Raw genomic sequence first — 13,471 nt, forward strand, 5'->3', positions numbered from 1 at the left:
TAGAAGTGCTATGGTTGTGATTACTAAATCATGATATTTAGGTTTCCAAACTCATTCAATTATACATTTTCCTTTAAATTGGGCTAGAAAATGTCCATCTTCCCTGATGCAATTACTCCTGAAAACTAATCAGAAAAGTTAGTCTTTTATTTCTAACAAATAGATTTGAAACCCACTAAAACTATTCACTTGGAGTATTTTAACTTTTCACTATAGGAATTTTGAAACATACACAAAAGTAAAACAAACTCTATAATAAACCCTTATATATCCATTATTCAGCTTCGATAATTATCAGTATATGGTACACTACCTATAACCCTCCAAACAATGAATTATTTTAAAGAGCATGCCTGACATCATTTCATCCATAAATCAGCATTTATCTCTATTACCTCTATTCTTTTAATACTATTATCATACCTTAAAATTTTTAAATAATTGTTTAAAAAATCACCTAATATACAAGTGGTATTCAAATTACTCCCAATGCTCTCATAAATATCTTTTTATAGTTGGTTTGTATGAAGCAAGATCTAAACAAGGTCCACACATTAATGTCTCAAGTCTTTTCTAATCTGTAATATTTTCTAAACTTTTTTCTTGCCATTTATTTGAAGTTGTTGGGTTCATCTATACTATAGAATTTCTCACATTCTGAATTTTCTAATTATATTCTGTAAACTGGTTGTTAGAGCTAGAGGATTAATCAGAGTCAGGGTTGATTTGATAGGAAGGGAGAACATTTAATGAATGATGTTACATTTTTCCTATAGTGCTACATCGAGGAACGTAAGATTTGGTTATTCCCATTTTGGAGATGTTATGATTGATCAGAAGACTGTCAGTCTGATTCTTCTATTATAAAGCTCCCTAACAGTTTGAAGAGCCTCTGATATCAATGCTTAGGCCCTTTATTACATAGATTATCTGGACACTATTTTGGAATACATTTGGAGATTTTTAGCAGGTAACAAATTTATGTTTCCAAGCTTATCAAGTGTAAAATTATGAATTTTTATAGGTGCAATAAAATCAGAATGAAACTGTGAGTCATTAGAGGAATGCAAATCAAAACCACAATAAGATATCACTTCACACCCACTAAGATAGCTATAATAAAAAGACAGAATAACAGGTGCTAGTGAAGATGTGGAGAAACTGGAACCCTTGTGCATTGCTGCTAAAAATGTAAAATGGTGCAACTGCTTTAGAATAAAGTTTGGCAGCTCCTCTAAAAGTTAAAGAGTTATTACCATTTAACCCAGTAATTCTAATCCTAGGTATATATCCAAAAGAAATAAAAACAGTAACGTGTATATGAAAATTCATAGCAGCATTATTCATAATAGCCAAAAAAGTAGAAACTCAAATGTTCACTAACTGATGAATGGTTAAATAAAGTGTGGTATGTCCATACAATGGAATATTATATTATTAACTATAAAAAGGAATGAAGTACTGATACATGCTACAACATGGAACCACCCCCCCACCCCCAAAAAACATCGTGCTAAGTAAAAGAATCCAGTCACAAAGGCCACATATTGTAGGATTCCATTTTATATGAAATGTCCAGAATAGGCAAATCCAGAGACGGAAAGATTAGTGGTTGCAAGGGGGTGAGGGGAGGGAGGAATGGAGAGTGAAGCTAACGGGGGGCGGGGTGCCGAGTTGCTTCTTAGGATGATGTAAATGTTCTGAAATTGGATAAGGTGATAGTTGCACAACTCCATGAATGCACTAAAAACCACTGAACTGTACATTTTTAAAGGGTGAATTTTATGGTATGTAAATTACAGCTCCAAAGAGCTCATTTTTTTTTAATTACAAAGAAAATGCTATCTCATAGTACCTTTCTAAGAAAAAAGCAGTTACTTTCTCATTCACTATTAAAACAATACCTTCACTTGAAGAGACAGATTAAGGATATTAATTTTTCAAAGAACATTTGCCAGGTAGCCACTTATCAGGAAAACTCTGATTTTTTTTTTTAAAGAAAAATGCATAATATCCACAACTCTATTACAAGATAACCAACAAGTGATATACTGCCTAAACAGCCATGAAGAGGCACTGAATGAACTTCATTTTTTATTCAGTCAAAGCAGCTGTTCTATCAGTAGTTTACATTTAGACAATTATTCCATATAGTACAACTTTCCTCTAGTAGCTCACAAAATAATGGATTTTCTTTGGATTTAATTATTAAAAGAGAATCTCGCATATACTAAGACATGCTAGAAGCTTCTATACTTTTATAACTATATAGCAAATCTCTCACACTGCAAAATTTATGTTAATATTGTTTGGTCAAATTGTCAACATTTTCTACGCATCTTACAAAAGTATTTGTTGACAAAGGAAAGCACTTTGTTTTCTTGATATATTATTTTCCATGTACTATATCAGTCTTTTTATTAACTAGGTGCTCTTTTTGGTGGTGGCAGGGGGACAAGACAGGAAGAACTTGCCAATGGCATGTGTCTTTTAGTCTTTTTAAGAACAAGAAACTTAAAATATATATTTTAATCATTAGGTTAGTAAAATTTTGTACAGCGTATGATTAAATAGCCTATGACTTTAAACATCATTGGGGGGGCAGGGGAATGTAGAGGTTCTCTTTATGTTCCAGATGCTTAATTTTCAAAAGTCTTGGTGCCAGTGATAGACTCATATTTTATTATTTAACATCTCAAGGTTCTACATACTCTTAAAGTAAGATTCCTATTAATGACAGATGAAGTAAATCCATGTTTTAAATAGGTTCTTGATATTTCCAATGTAATAAAGGCTGACTTATTTAATCTGATTTAATAGCTCACTAAGAGTTCATAATAGGAGATGGACAAGGATCAGCTCTGCTATTTTGTTTGCTTGTGCTTGCATTATTAGTATTTTCTTCAATCACTGGTTTCTTTGCAGAAATCATTTTAAGCCTCTTGTCCATTTTGTGAAGGTTTAATGAGAACTAGATAATATAAACTGTTATCAATATGTTGCAATACGCTGAAAGCAAATGTGTGAATATGACTGCTCACTGAAGAACTCCTCTTTCTTCCTTCAGGACATTCAAAATTAGCATGTTAACACTGTTGGACCTACAGACCCAAGAAGATGCCAATAGAATCCCTAAATTTAACGTTTTATTATTTTTAGATAAAAATAAGAAAGAGCTCTAAAATTTTCTTCCAACAGTAAATCATCTTATCAACCTGACTATGAAAACTACCTTCTAGATTGCAGCTGCAGTGAACTTTTTACAACTGCAAATCTGATCAGTTCACTCTCCTTAAAATCATTCAATGGCTTAGCTCTACCTTCAGGATAAAGTCCAAAATCCTTGCATGGTGTATGGGGCCCTCAATTCTGGCCCCTGCCTCTCTAGTCCAGTGGCTCTCAACCCTGGCTGCATATCAAAATCACCTGGGGAGTTAAAACATATATACATACACATTCTCAGATCCCACACTAGACCAATTAAATAAAAATACCTGGGAGTAGGACATTTGCATAGCTGATTTTTTTATAAGTTCCCCAGGGTAAATCTAAAGTGCAGTCAGGGTGGAGAACTACCCCCTCCTATTCATGTTGGTCAGTTTCTGGTGTTCACCAAGCTCTCAATTAGGCCTCTGCTACTCCAAGTGTGATACACCCACCAGCAGCATCTGTCTCACCTGGGAGCTGGTTAGTCATGCAGAATCCCAAGTCCCACCCCAGACCTACTGAATCAGGACTTGGCATTTTAACAAGATCCCCAGATGGTTCCTCTGAATATTCAAGTTAGCGAAGCTTTGCCCTAAGGTACCAAACCCCTTCCCAGCTTAGGACCTTTGTTAAGCACTGTTCACCTGCAAATGCTGTTTCCTGTTGAACTTCTCTGGCACTCCCAAGACATCCTATTCTTCCTCTTTGATTATATTTGTAATTACCATAAGATGATTAATGTCTGTCTACTGCTTTAGCTCTGTAAGTGTCATGAGGAGAGACATTACATCCATGATACTCTGGAGTATCCCCCAACTCCTGGCACAATGTCTGGTATTTTCAATTGAACAGCATCTAGTTTTATGTTTCATACCAAAATGATCTTATCCTAAATTTCCACAATATTTCTGTCCCATCAACAATGCCTTTCTTCAAAAATAAGTTAATTTTAGCCACATAACTCTTGGATAAGATATATATCACAGCATTGTATTTAATTTCAAAATCTAAAGAGCTACTGGTCTTTTTTCCTAAATAAACGTAAATTAAACCTAATTCAAAGTACCATTACATTTGTTTTAAATTAATAACATCAAATATTGGCTCTTGTTTGTAATAGCATTGGCTGGATTGTCAGGGCTACATCAATTGCTGATGGTGCTGTAAATTACTTCAACCTTCCCAGAGAGGAATTCAGTACTGAAGCCATATCCTGACTCCCTGAACCCACTTTAGAGGTAAGAGTCCAAGAAAATAATCCAAAAGAATACCTGCACAAGGGTGCTCAGAAGTATCATTTATAATAGTAAAAAGGAGAAAAAACAAAAATAAAAAAATAGAGTGCACGAACTACAGCTATCAATGCACATTCTGTGACTTAAAATAATAAAGACACATAAATGAATATAAAATAGTTGAAGCTATTCAAGAATACAAAAATCATTCCGTATGTACTGATTAACTATAAAAAAAAATCTACGCCTATACATTGACACAAATGGATATGAATTTAGAGTACAATAAATAGTTTAACTTTTAATGGAATTCTCTTTCTATAGAGACTTCATTAAAGCAAATTTTAATGTTGGGTTATTTGTGGATTTGCTAGTCAGTTTTATTAAGTTAGTGTTATATTACTGTTGTACTCAGACTCACTAAAAAAACATTTCTTCAGCTTTGGCATTTGGGAACATTTATTAGTTATTAAACTAGAAGTAAAAAGACAAGATTCTATATTTGGCCAGCTTCCTGCTTATTAACTCAAACTTCACCTGTATCTCATTTTTTCCACATGAAGGTGGAGAAAAATAATGCAACAATGTTTACAAATCGACTGAGCACCTCCAATGAAAGGTGTTGGGCAAATACAAATATCAGAGCTGCTTTAAAAACAACCACCACCCACACTGACTGTCTTGCACAAATCACTTTATTTTTCTGAGCCTCAATGTTTCCCTCTGTAAATTGAAAGGAATACACTAGATTCACATGGGGGAAAAGAAGCTAAATGAGAGAAATGTAAGCATATGATATCTAAAAAAGCACCCCAGACAATCCTGATGCATATCTTGATGAAGATATGCTGAGTCCCATTCACATTTTTGGCAGAAAGGATAAATTAGGACATCTTCAAAGGGGTGGTGATTTGGCCACACGTCTAAAAATTAAAAATGCACACATATCCTTTGACCCACTATTTCCACTTCTAGAAATACATTGTTCAGACAATTTTACACATAAGCACATAAAGTATGTACAAGAACATTCACTGTAATACTGTAATAGAAAAACCTAGCAACTTACATGTTATTTAACCCAAAGATTAGTTACAAATTATGGTGTAGCCATACAATGAAATAAGTCAAAGAATATTAATAAAGAGAATGAGTGGCTCTATATATACTAATATGGAATGATTTCCTAAATATGTTAAGTAAAAAAGAGCAAGGTGTAACTGGTATGTACCACGGAGGAAGAAGTAGGTAGACGTGTCCTTATAAAGGAACAGTGTCTATGTAACGCACAGAAACTGGAAACCGGCCATCTCTGGGGAGGTCAGGGTAGGAGAGAGACTTATTTTTCTCTATATACCCTCTTGTACTGCTGGAATTTTTTTCTTATATATATTTATTATCTTTTCTCAAAACTGAGCAGGATTCTCTCCAGGCCTCCCTCTGGGTCTAAGAGGCTGTGATTCTGCCTCTGTGGGGCTAAGCCATTGCCTCCAAAATTGCAGGGGCAATAGCACCTGGCTCCACACTGCCTTGAATGACCTTTCAAAGCCCAGCCAGCTCAAGTCCCTGACTTCCTTTAAAATCCTCCAGTGGCTTTCCACTGCCTAAACTCTAACACAGCACACACAGCCCTTCAAGCTTACCTAATCTCATTTCTCACGCTTCTTCCCTCTACCCACTCCAACTATGTTTAACCTGGCCCTGGCTCCCCAAGGACAGTAAGTTCCTTCCACCTCCAAGCCTATTTGTGCTGCTCCTTCTTTGTTGTATCCTGTCCACCTCACACACACTCCTATGCACTCTTCATGACCCAAAGTCTCCCTTGGATGAAAGCTTTCTTGGACCATCTGGGATGGGAATGCTCTCTAGAATAAGCCCTTACATGACAATTGAAAGGATTAAACAACTCTGAATGGGTAGGGAGAGGGATAAGGGCAAGGAGAATTGAAGGATTCAGCTAAATGTAAAAGACTAAGTTCAGGGGCCTTGCATGGCTTGATAGGACATTTTCAGCTTCATTCATCTCATGGGAAAAGGAGAGCAAGGGAGTTTTTAAGTAAACAAGTGACAGCATCAGATCTGTGCTTCTTGAAAGAGTGGCCAGGCAGCAAGATGTTCGCCCATCTTCCATCCTCAGTCCTCTACCCGCCCACCATCTTCTGGTTCTAAGGCTGCCTTCACAACAAGCAGGTGGCAAGTGAAGAATCTCCCGGGAGATGTAACTTGTTCTACAGCAGGAATTCCTAACCTGGGCAAAGGCTCCTGAAGGCATTCACCCAGCCTAGGGACGTTTTGAACATTCTTTTCCTGTCTTACGAACATCATCACTGAGCTCAAAAAAAGCCCTCAACATTGGGCTCAGGATTACCATTATTATTTTTACCTTCAGAAAATACAATTAGGAAATAATTTTTCAGAAAACGATATTCTTTATTTACCAAAAGTAAAACAGGAGGGGATCTGCATTCCCAATTGGCTCATTTTGAATTCTGGGCAGCTCTGAGCCCTTATTTCCCTTCTTAAGCAGCCTCAACAGTTGGGAGTGGGTGGAAAAAAGAGGGGCCTGGGAGAGGGGCCAAGGGAGCTTTAAGGGAAAGAAAAGTTGGTCACTGCAAGAGCTATTTTCTCATGCCAGGAGTTTTCCTCTTTCTTCCCATTAAGTGGACCTGAGCAAATTCTGTTCTCACTTTTCCAAGTTTCTTCTCTCAGAATGAACTACGGCAGCGCCCTGGCCTGTCCCCAGAAGGACGCACGCAAAGTTCCTGGGCAGTCTACAGGGGTCGGCGCCCTGTCCGGCACGTTTCCGGGGACCCCCCCCCTCCGGACAGAGCAAGGATGTGGGAGCCGATTGGAGACGCCCGAAGGATTCTAACCGGAAAAGAGGGATTGGGGCTCCAGCCAGGGGCCCCTCCCACCCGCGCCCGGGAGCTGCCCCCCGCCTTCCAAAGCCCCCTAGGGCGGCGGCGGCCGCGAACACTCACCCAGTCCGGCGCTGGGCGGGACCGCTGGGGACGAGGACGGCGGCTCCGCCTCGGTTCCGCGGCAGCGTCTCGGCCCGCCACACGCCCTCAGGAACGCCGCCCGGCCTGCGGCTCAGAGTCCCGCGGCGGCGGCGGCGGCCTCGCCTCCATGGCGAGGGGAAGCGGCTGAGAGGCGACTGGGTGGACAGCGGTGATGGCGGCAGCGGCCCGGGGTCCGAGCTGGTTCGCGCCCGCGCGTCTCTGTCAGCGCCGCACTCGCTGCAGCCTCGCTCCCGAGCCGGCCTTGGCTGTAAGGCGCCTCCTCATTGGCCGTTCATAGACGGGTGCTGATTGGCCCATACCAAAAGGGCGTCTCCCGGCCCTGGGCCCCGCCCTTGCGCGCTTCCAAATACTGGCTAGCTTGCCCCCGCGCAGAGCCGGATCTCAGGGTCTTACTGTCTCACACGTGCCCTAGGAGATGTGCGCCACACTGCAGCCCTGTCCTCGGGAAAGCGGGACCTCAGCAGCACCCGCCGCCCGGGCACCTACGCCTTCTGCCTCTCAACAGTCCCAGTCCCCTGGATGTGGGCCTACTTCTCAGTTTACAGCTGCAGAAACTGAGGCCAAATACAAGTTACACCAATGTCCAGCGACTAGGGCCGCCTGGAACTAAAAATCCGTCTTTCTGCTCCTCTCTCCAAACGTGTTCCATTCGGTTATTTTTATTTATTTATTTATTTATTTATTTATTTATTTATTTATTTATCTGTCTATTTATTTATTTTTGCTTTTTTTTCTCTCTCTGATTGCTGCAACGTATTTAAGGGACGAAGGCTCTCACTGGGGAGAGAGAGGAACCTGCAAAGCCCCTAGAACAGGAACTGGCACCGTGGGTGTCGTCTTACATCAAGTCGACCCACGCCATCCCCGCCCGAGCCCCAGGGAAATCTCCGCTTTCCAGATGCGCGTACCAAGGCCTGGCTCTTCACTGAGCTGAGTAGAAACACGAAACATGGTGCCAAGCGGTAGGGGTTTCGTTTGAAATAGGCCTGGCGGGGGAGGGGAGGTTCAAAGCGCAGAGGGGACCGGGAGATGCGTTTATCCCCCCTGGGGCCAGGGACCAGATGGGGGGCACAGACCTCCTTCACAGCCATCCCTGCCCCACGCGTGGCGCACCAAAGCCACCCGTCTGTATATCTGTCGGCAGCGGGTTCCCGGGCTGCAAGGACCTGGGCGTCTGTGGCTGAAGGCCGATTACTTAGTCGTAGTGGGTGGCGAGTGGGACACTCTCCTCGTTGTAACCCCACGTGGCGTTCCTCAGACACACCGGGCCCCCAGCACAGGAAGAGTTGCTGGGCATCTGTAGGGTGGAGACGGACTGCACAGGAATGTGCAAGCGGAGCTTACCTGGGGACCCTTCATCCGAGACCTGGAGTCTGCGCTGCCTAGTCTGAGTGGCAGAGAGCCTCTCCTCCAGGCCCGCAGCCCTTGAGCGCCCCAATCCCCTACCCCCGCCGGGCAGAGTCCCATGTTCGGTGGGTAAGGGTCTGTGGCCAGCCGCATTTCTTCATGGCGGGGAGGATGCAGTGGAGATATTTCGGTGCAGGAGGAGCTCACATCGGCTGTCATTTGCACGGGGTTGGTGCCACTAACACCTCCAGTTCCCGCCACCGCCTGCAACTGAGTCACCAACTTAAAACTCTATTCCCCGTATTTATGAAATAAGTGAGTGTATGCTGACCATAGTCACAGCCTACAAATATAAATGCATGGGCCTTCTTCAGGCAACCTCCCGGGTGGCAGATGTGTTTCTCACTCCCTCTCAGCGGGGTTGACCACCAGGTGTCCTGAAATGGCCAAACCCAAGGTTCCTCTGCCCCACAGACACTTCAGCTCAAGGGACCCCAGGCCACAGGCCCCGTCTGTTAGACTAACAAGGGGCAGCCAAGAAGGGCAGATTCTTCCACATGCCCACCCCTCACGTTTCTCCAGGAAGTCCAAACTCAATCTATCTGCACACCAAAGGAAAAATGAAAAGCCTGAATTCAGTGTTTAGAAGCCCTGAAAAAAAAAAAAAATGACTGTGAGTGCAGGAGGTACCTGGGTAGCTAGGATAGCAGCATCCTAGAACCAAACCCCACCAGTGTAGTTTTATGCTATCTACATCAGACCTACATTATTATTTCTTAATATGTTTATTTTGGTTAATTTATATTTTATTTATTTTTACTTATATTATCTAAAGTAGGTTTGACATGCTACTTACGTTTTCTAACATATATTAAAATAAATAGCTATTAAAATAAAAGTGTTCATCTTCGAGATTGTCTGAAGGATCTCCAGGCAATCTGACCACACTTAGGAAAATGTTGCAGTTGGGTGTAGGAATCAGAGAGCCCTGGGGTGGGCTAGGTCACCACTGGCTAGGTCAGCGGTCCCCAACCTTTTTGGCACCAGGAACCAGTGCTCCTATGGGAATCTAATGGCTGATAATCTGGGGTGGAGTTGAGGCAGAGATGCTAGCACTGGGGAGCAGCTGCAAATACAGATGAAATTTCGCTCGCTTGCCTTGGCCCTCCTGCTGTGTGACCCAGTTCCTAACAGGCCATGGACTGGTACTGGTCCGCAGCCTCGGAGTTGGGGACCCCTGAGATAGATGACCTGAATCTCCCTCTGCTACTCTTCCTGGACCTTCCAGAGCTATACTGAGAAATGGAGGCATGTACAGCTTGGCAAGAAACCCCCTCTCAGGAAATGCAGTTCCTTCTCTCCAAGAGACAGCTGCACTGTGGTCAGAGCATTTGTGGTGTGTGTGCACGGGTGACAGAACCTCAGACCAAGGAGTGGCAGGATCTTGGGTGTCCTGTTCTGGAGACCCAGGGAAGGAGAGTTCAGCTTGGCAACCACACAGACCCTGTTTCCACTGGGAAAGGACAGAGTCCCATTATCAATTGCTCACTTGTGGAGACCTGCCCAGTCTCCCCATCCTGACATCCGGGGTGTCTACAGCTTACCCCTGTCACTACAGGACACAGGCTGTCTTTGAAGAAGAAAGAACTGAGAGAGGTAGGGGAGGCAGGCTTGCTGTATCCAGGCCAACCTAAGTGGGAGGCCAAAGCCCTGCTCCCAGTCCTGGTTTAGTCCTAGCCATGGGAGCATATGCCTACAAGTAGGAACTTGTCAGCCACCAAGAGTCACAAGATTCATGAGAAAAAGACTGGACTAGAAGGAGAGCTGGTTAAAGAACTCCTGTTTCTGTAGACAAGTCACTTCCCCTCTCTGGGCCTCCTTTCCCCATGTACTAAATGGAACAATGAGTTATTTACTGAACAAATACTTATTGAGTACAGACCATATGCTGGATACGTTAGGGAATAAGACAGAAAAGGTCTCTCCTCTTAGGACCTTCTATTCTAGTTTGGGGTGACAGACAATAAACCAACAAGTGAACAAGAAAATTTCCTAAATGCTGTAATGAAAATAAAACAAGGCAATGATATAAAGTTGAAGTAAATGAGGCCAAATGCCTTTCCAAGCCACTGTTCTACTCCCAAGGTCATTTGCCAGTGCTTTCTACCTTAAAGGGACTGCAGCCCCCTTACCCTGAGGTGATCTGTAAAAGCATTCACCCAGAGCTGCCATAAATACCCTAAATTAGAAGAAATGTTTCTAAATTATCTGCCCCTAGCCTCCAAATCCTGGTCCCAGGGCCAATCCTAGTTCCATCCATTAGCCAGGACTGGGCCCCACCCATGACTGTAGGCCCAGGCCTGCTGTGCAAATTGCTCAAGGTTGAAAGCATCTTACACTAATTTCAACAGGTCGGTTGAAGGTTTGAAAAAAATAATCCTGGTTGTTTTTTAAATATCACTATTTATAAGTGTATGCATTTGTCAGAATTCAGCAAATGAACATTTAAGATCTGAACGTTATACATATTTTGTCTAAAAAGAAAAAAATTGCAAATAGTGAACTCTAGTTAATGAAATGCATTCTGAAATATTTAGAGGTAAGTATACTGACTGAAACTTACTTTGATGGATAGATGTATGATAAAGTATATATATTCAAATGTTAATTGTAGAATCCAGGTGGTAGGTATACAGGTGTTCACTGTAAAATTCTTTCAACTTAGCTATATATTTAAAAGTTTTTATGGTAAAATGCTGAGGGAAAAATCAGTGTTTAACTTTATAAAAAAGTACACAAAGCTGCCTTTAATTTTCAAACAACTCTCCCCATGAACAGTTCTTGTGCTTCTCCATCTACGTGCATACATACCTTTTTAATGAAGTTGTAATCACTGTTTGTATGTCGTCATTGTTCTCACACATTTCTACAACTTCATGTGTACACCGTTTAATGTTTGCATATCACATAAGTAAGTATGCTGTATGTTACTTTGGGAATGTGGCACCCCTTCCAGGGAGGGTGGACTGGGTTGTATGGTACCAACCTTTTTTCATTGAGAACAAGAAAAGCTGGAGAAAACATTTTTAAAAGGCACTGAAGAGCTACCAGTGCAGTGAGCAGTTGTGAGGCCAAGACTGGGGAGGAAAAAAGCCTAGAATAATGAGCTCAGTATTGGGGATCTTCTCTTTTCTCAGAGGTGTCTGCTGATTCTAAGAGAGAAAACTGATAGGCTGTGCCAGACTGTTTTCAAAAACTGGCCACATTTCCAGTTCTACAAACTGTTCCAGAGCCTTACTACTCCCTACCAAGAGGTGGAGTCGATTTCTCTTTGAAAGTGGGTGGGGTAGCTCTACCTTGACAAATAGAATGTGGCGGCCGTGACCCTGCGTTATTCCCAAAGCTAGGTTAGGGAAGGAAGTACAGCTTTGTTTGGCTATATTGGGATGCTGTCCTTGGGACCTGGCAGCCATGTTGTGAGGTTCCGCAGGTTGTAGGTGTTCTAGCCAACAGCACCAGCTAAGGTTCCAGTCAACAACCAGCTTCCATTGGCAGAATGTGAGTTAACAAGCCTTAAGATGACTTCAACCTTTAGCTCTCAAGTCATCTTCAACCTTTGAATCTTCCAGTTGTTGGCCCAGACATTGTGGAGCAGACAAACCCATCCCTGGTTTATCCTGACCAAATTCTTGACCGTGTAGTAAGTGGTAAACATAATAATTATTTTACAATTTGTTTTATATTCACTCGGAGGATTTCCACAAACTCAATTTACAAATCAGGTCGGGGAAGAAAAAAAGAAACACCTTACCAGGCCTTGTCTCTCACACTTTCAGCATGGTCAAGCCTATGGGCATTAAAGGGGAAACAGGAAACTCTAGTGAGGTATGTCCTCCCTCTGGGCTTTGGTTTCCTCTTTTGTCTTCTTTCTAGACTAAGGGGTAACAAGAAGAAAAGGTAATGCCCTCGGTGTGTGTGTGTGTGTGTGTGTGTGTGTGTGTGTGTGTGTGTGTGTGTGTGGGGCTGGGCGGGGTGGACATTAGCTGGCAGTACACTGGAGTGCAGACTGAAGGCTAGAGACGGGATGACTGGAGGGGTCCTACATACTGGGGATGAAGCCTTCACCGGGGGTAAGGTGGAACCAGGGGTCTTCAGTTTACAGTCCATCTTTTTCTCCTCAGCCTAGAGATGACTTAGGAATTGTTCACCACTGTTCAGTGGGCGGTGTCTCCAAAGGCTCTTCCTTCAACCCCTACAACCTGCTGGCCACATGCCTCTCATTAGTCCTCCAACTCTCACTGCAGTGCAAACCAGGGGCCTTGCCCAGACTCCCCTGCTTACGGAGGGCCTTGTTTGTCATGTGGAATAAATGAAATAATGGTATTCAGCATGGTTCTTGTGTACATGGGTGTATAATGTTTTTCAGTATGGTTCCTGATAAGTTGTTAAGTTTTGTGCCAGCTCTCCTCATAATCCTTCTAGGGTCTGAGAGCTTGAGAGAGCTTTCCTTGGTAACTATGCTGAGGGGCACATCTCTTTGTAAATATAGCTGGAGAAGCTTCTCCTCCAGACCCCACACAAACACATGGGATTTCACTGAGATATCTGGATAGTTCTGGTCCAGTTTGCTTCTGCTTAGGCAGGACTGTATAAGAAAAA

At 42.6% G+C, this 13,471-nt stretch overlaps 1 protein-coding gene across 5 annotated transcripts in view; it reads right to left on the reverse strand.

Moving 5' to 3' along the window:
- Nucleotides 1–7,705, reverse strand: part of PTPRA (protein tyrosine phosphatase receptor type A) — a 114,745-nt gene extending 107,040 nt beyond the window's left edge. For 4 of the 5 annotated variants that reach the window (XM_039863892.1, XM_039863889.1, XM_039863891.1 and 1 more), the window contains exon 1: nt 7,424–7,702. The gene's annotated coding sequence lies outside the window, so the exon portion shown is untranslated. Of the gene's footprint in view, nt 1–7,423 lie in introns of all 5 variants that reach the window. The other variant, XM_039863887.1, reaches the window with a different exon arrangement.
- Nucleotides 7,706–13,471: the final 5,766 nt, after the last annotated feature.

This window comes from Pteropus medius, unplaced genomic scaffold (genome assembly GCF_902729225.1).
Source record: "Pteropus medius unplaced genomic scaffold, Ma_sr-lr_union100, whole genome shotgun sequence".
Taxonomy (NCBI): Eukaryota; Metazoa; Chordata; class Mammalia; order Chiroptera; family Pteropodidae; genus Pteropus; species Pteropus medius.